The sequence below is a fragment of the Chelonia mydas genome, chromosome 8 (assembly GCF_015237465.2).
Source record: "Chelonia mydas isolate rCheMyd1 chromosome 8, rCheMyd1.pri.v2, whole genome shotgun sequence".
Taxonomy (NCBI): domain Eukaryota; kingdom Metazoa; phylum Chordata; order Testudines; family Cheloniidae; genus Chelonia; species Chelonia mydas.
This window is the reverse complement of record NC_057854.1, coordinates 12604716-12610855: the sequence shown is the minus strand read 5'-3', so window position 1 is coordinate 12610855 and position 6140 is coordinate 12604716.

Here is a 6140-nt window from a genome sequence, read left to right as displayed (position 1 = left end):
GGAGACGATCAGAGCATGCGCAGTGCAGCTGGCGGTGTTGTAGTCGGGCTCCGCCGCGGCGTCCGGGCTCCAGACTAGAGGGGTGTTAGGCCTCCCTCCCCACAGGGTGCTGCCCCTGACTCCAGGCAACCGGCCCAACTCCGCCCTCCCCCAGCAGGGTACTCCCTCCACACCCGCTCCGGGGAGCCGGTACCTTGGTGTCTGTTCCTCACCTGGCCTGTAGGATAGCAAGGTGGAAATGGCCCACCTTGATTATCATACACATTGTAAGGAGAGCGATCGCTTCACATAAGCTGTTACCAGCAGGAGAGTGGGGTGGGGGGAGAGAAAACCTTTTGAAGTGATAAACACCCAGTTTTTCATGGTCTGTGTGTATAAAAATCTCCTCACTGCACATTCCACTTTTATGCATCGGATGAAGTGAGCTGTAGCTCACGAAAGCTTATGCTCAAATAAATTGGTTAGTCTGTACGGTGGCACAAGTCCTCCTTTTCTTTTTGCGGATACAGACTAACGCGGCTGCTGCTCTGAAACCTGTCATCAGCTATGTGGTTTTCCTGAGAGCATCAGATATGCAGCTGATATTAGTCACCATGACACAACAGAAGGGTAAAGTTGCTGATGAGCTGGAAGCGGTATGAAGCTTTCAGTTTACAAGGAAGGGTCAGCATGCCCAGTGAGACGTAGCGAAAAGCATTCTTTTGTCTAGGAGAGGGAAAGCTAGGACTAAAGTGACCTGCTCCTGGCCTGGGAGACCGAGCCCGTCTCTACATTCATCCTCTTTGACCTTGCTGGGGCATTTCATGCTGTTGATCATACAGTGTTAATGACATGTATGAGATCTCACAGGAGTGAATGGTCTGCCCTTTGCTGGATCCACTAATTTGTAGTAGAGAAGTCACAGAGGGCTGTGGTGGGCACATGGTCCTTGTTAGCAAAGTCACTCTTACAGAGACCCCCCTGGCTCAGTACTCTATCCCTTCTCCTACCACCTTTATAACACTTTGAGGTAAGATTGCACAGATTCATGTGCCCTTAATGAGAATATTATTCCAACTGTATATCTCCATTGATGCAGCTTCCATCATCAGCAAGGTGTCTCACTGTCTGCAGATGGATGAGAAGCTGGTGGCCCAAGTGTAAACCAAGATTGGTTTTAGTAGGAACCACTTAGAAGAAATTGCCAGTAGTTTAGCCTCACCCGTGATCGGGAGAATAAGACCATAGAATAAAGCTTCTGAAAAGCCTTTGAGCCATCTTCAATCATTAGTACTATTATATACAGCGCTTCTTATGAAGATGTTACTCGAATTTTAATTTGGCAACAAAATTGTGCCCCTTACTCTCAGGTAAGAATCTAGTCACTGTGAGTGGTTCTTTAACTTTCATCATCTCTGAATTAGACCAGTGGTTCTCAACCAGGGGTATGTGTACCGCGGGGGTACACAGAGGTCTTCCAGGGGGTACATCAACTCATCTAGATATTTGCCTAGTTTTATAACAGGCTACAAAAAAAGCACTAGTGAAGGCCGTACAAACTAAAATTTTATACAGACAATTATTTGTTTATACTGCTCTATATCCGATACACTGAAATGTAAGTACAATATTTTTATTCTAATTGATTTATTTTATAATTTATATGGTAAAAAGAGAAAATAAGCAGTTTTTCAGTAATGTGCTGTGACACTTTTACATTTTTAGGCCTGATTTTGTAAGCAAGTAGTTTTTAAGTGGGGTGTAAGTTGGGGGTATGCAAGATAAATTAGACTCGTGAAGGGGGTACAATAGCCTGGAAAGGTTAAGAGCCACTGAATTAGACTGCTATAACACTCTAGCTGAGAATGCATGAAATGTCCACAGAAAGGCTAAAATTGGTGCAGCCTACAGTGATAACTGTATTTGTTATACCAATAAAATAAAAACCAGCAGGATCTTATTAAAGGGGAAAAGGCAAAATGCCACATTTATTGTGAATACAGAAAGAATCATAGTAAGCAGTTAGTTCTAGCTATAACATTCCATTCAATTTCATATTTATTCACATATTCATTCATATATACACACACACAGGTTCTGCAAGGTTGTTATCATAGTTACCAGCCTTAGAGTTGCTCATGCCAAGCCACTGGCCAGGTGGCCTGGACATGAGGAGGGAGCAGGGCCTTGTCAGATGCTCATCAATGCTCCTGGAAGTTGGTTTGCAGAATCAGACCCCCAAAGTTCTCACTTTCTAGAGTCCATTTTTATAGGAATTTCTTCGTATGCCAGTCTATGGGAATTGCTTCATCATGCTGTTGCTGAATCAATCAAACATTCCTGATGGCTCCGTGCTGCCAGATGTTATCTTGTTCTTTGGTTCTCCCATCCTTGAGGCTGTTGGGTGGATTCCAGTCTGCCCTCCGGGGGTCCTCTGGTTATTTCCACTTGACGCCTTCTTCAGCCGATGGACACTGCATTCTTAGGCTGGCACCTCCCTGATCATTCAGTTATTATCCACACCAAGCATCCATCCACATACATCCTCTATCTCTATTTTAATCACAATTGTTAACAAAGCGAGATGAATACAACAAAAGGGCGGGGAGTCTTTGGGTGCTGTTTCTGTTGTTACAGAGTATTGCTTTGAGTCTCTCTCTGTGTGAGTAGTTGTTGTTACAAAGAATTGCTTTGAGAACAGACTCTGTCTTAGAATGTACTAACAAAATTAGCAGCTTGCAAGTTTCACACATAGAGGGAGAGAAACAGTACCAAAAACCAAAAGACCTCTTAATTAGTAATACCCTGGAATTTAAACTATGGGGAATCAAACTCATTTGTGATTTTAATACAGAACTTCTTTAATATGAGCCAACATATTTTATGCTCACTTTAGACTGATTTAAATGACTTCACAAGTTTCAGGACAACACTGAAGTAGTAGTATTTGAGTCAAGCTGAGCCAACTGATTGCCGGACATAGCTTTGCTCGCACTCAGGTCACCGCTGCCATTATTAGAAAGTCTTATTTGGAAGGTGATATTAATTGTGAGAGTTTGGGTTTCGCCCCTCTCTCCCCATTAATATTGCCTAGGAAGAAAATTAAAGTTTTTTATTGAACAGGTCATGGGAGGGGTTTGTTGTTTTCTTCATACTGGAACAAAATCTATCATGGGAAAATACAATAAATGTAGCATTTATAAGTGTAAATTACCTGCTCCTCTAATGGGTGACAGTGCCCATCTTTCAACTTAATTAACACATGACCTACAGTGACATCTCCAGGGCTCTAATATTAGAGTTGGGAGAGGGTGTTTCCATCAGTGGTATTGTAAAAATGCCTAAATGCATCATAATTAATGTTACAAAAATTGCCATTGTGGTCACTAGTCACCAGCATGGCACTGCAAACTTTATGAGCTATCTGATTCACCCCATAATGAGGATATAAGCATCTTTGGAAAAAAAGTATCAGACAGAGAAGAGCAGCAAAAATAGAGCAGCAAATCCTCACTGATGAGCATCACAAAAGGGACAATGTCAACATAGCTCCCCCTATTATAAATGCAAGGCCAAATTCTTCCCGGGTATATCTCCATCATAGTCCATAGAGTTATATTAAAAATGATTTTAGGCCTCAGGACCACAGCTGTTGATAAGAGTGATGAATCTGCTACCATCAGATCCTTCCAGCCAACAGTAAGCAGAAATAAGGGCCTGCAAAGTATGACAAAGTATCAAGCTGTAGAGAAGAGTGCATACAGCAAACGGGGAGCATTAAAGGGGATGTTTGCCTTACTCTGAAGCAGCAGGCATGGATTACTGCAGGAGGCAAGATCTGGTCTGGCTAATGTTACATTCCTATATAAACCCTTTTGTGAAGAACCTAAACACTTTATAAAAAAAATGTTACTCTGAAAATATCAGTATGTTTAGGACACTTTAAATATGAGCTTTTTGGTTAATCTGGTCAGAAAGCAAGGAGAGGGTGGCCCTATTCCTTTATTTTTCAAAAATACAACAATTTCTTTGTGTTTGTGCACATCCAAACATAAAACCAAATAGAACAAAATCTAAACAACCCCCTCATATGCACACACACAACCCAGGACAAAGTCAAGTATAAATATATCCCCCCCTTCAGGCAAAATCATAGGCCCAACATTTTCAACTTCAAATTTTGTGTCCCCAACCTGAGAAACCGTGGATCTGAGTTTCAAAATCACATAGCACCCACATTTTCTTCCAAATGAAGTTAGTCCTTTCAACAGTAAATCTCTCAAATCACATACTTTTGTTATGCAGTGTTGCACTCTCTCACCCCCATATTTTTTATTTCATCACAAGAAAACATGCCAGGTTGTGTTCAAGGTGTTCCCCTAATTATTTGCAGAACACGCAGCTGGGTCTGAATATAATATTCTTAGCATTTACTTAACACTTTGAATCTTCAAAACACTTTACAGACATTCTCTCATTAATCTTGCAGCAACTCTGAGATGGGGTAATAATGCTTACTTCCCTATGTTACCCTCTCTATCTCAGTTCCCTTCTCTATAAGTATCTTGCCACAGGCCACAGAGGGAGTCAGCAACAGTGGTGGGTTTAGAGGCTCCAGTTCAGCAAAAAACTTAAGCACATCATGCTTAAGTGTTCTGCTGAATCAGTCTCACACCACTTTAGGTTTGCTGACATGCTCACATCAACATACTTCACACCACCAGTTCTCTCAATAAATGCTTTCCTGTTGCATGATGAACATTTACAGAAGCTTCTTTTAAACTCTTGGAACATGGAAAAGATCATAAACAGGCAGTTGTCATGGAAGTAATATGTTACAGGTTTTTATTGCAAGGAACATACACTTGGCACCTCCCACATGCATTGTACAGACATAAATCCCACCTAATCTTTCTTGTGCACTGGATGGAATCTCTTCTCTGCTCTTCCTGCCCACATATAAAGGAAGGACAACTGTTTCTGACTGAAACAGCCAACTACAGAAATCCAAATTATGTAGGATTTAAATGTATCTAACGTAGCTAAATGGCTGTGGTCTTCACTTCCTTTAAAGTCAACCTCAAACAAAATGTAAGGTCTAAATTCTAGCTAGACCTGTGCAGGAGCAGAAAGTATCTTCTTTTCCTATCCCAGTGAACAGGGCTGAGGCAAAACACAGACATTAGTAATTCCTGCCCACATAGAGGGCAGCTGGCTAATGCAATCAGGCATGCCTCATAGACCTAAGGAGCCAGCTAAATTGGCAAAGAGACCAGGATTCCTTCCCCCTACCTTTTTATAAACCCAGGACGAGCGTATGCTGCACCTTTCATCAGCAAATGTAAAGAATGCAAAGCACTGCCCTTCCCCCTGTAGTCCCACAGGCCTTCTACCTGGATCTGCTCTTTACAGATCCAAAACACCAGTGTACCTTTCTTATGCAGCTATGCTTCTATAGCCCAGCTCCAAGGGCAACAGAGAGGAGCAAGACACAATTTAGCCAAGACAATACATGATTTTACTTCTATTTGTGAGCTTATGAAAGCTTATGCTCAGATAAATTGGTTAGTCTCTAAGGTGCCACAAGTACTCCTTTTCTTTTTGCGAATACAGACTAACACGGCTGCTACTCTGAAACCTGAGTTGGTTATGTTTTTTTCCTAGACATTTTCTGCTGATTATAACCAGGGGTTTTCGAAGTCCCCTTCTCCAATTAACACCTCATCTCACAAAGCCCCTGTAATAATGACCAGCTTTCTTTGCCCAGATGGAGGATGAGAGTCTTTCAGAGCTATTCCTAGACTGGCCAGAGAGATCACTGCAGGGAAAAGCCCCTTCAGGACACATGCATACTGCCTCCCCAGTGCACTCAGCAAGAGTACAGATTATGGGAATCACACCCATGTTATTCAAATGGTAATGAAAAGTTTAACCACAGGGTCACCAAGCCAGTGTGATTGATAATCCAGGGCTGAGGCTAAAATTGGTTTTGGTTTGGAGATATTACAACTAGGGAAGGGGAAGACATAGAATTTTACCCCAGGGCAGATTCACTTGTATTTATGTTCACATCCAAAATATAACTCCTAAAGCAAATGCTAACTAGTGCCTTTTATCCAGTTCATCTTCAGCTCAGGGACCTAATTCTGAGAAGTGCTGAG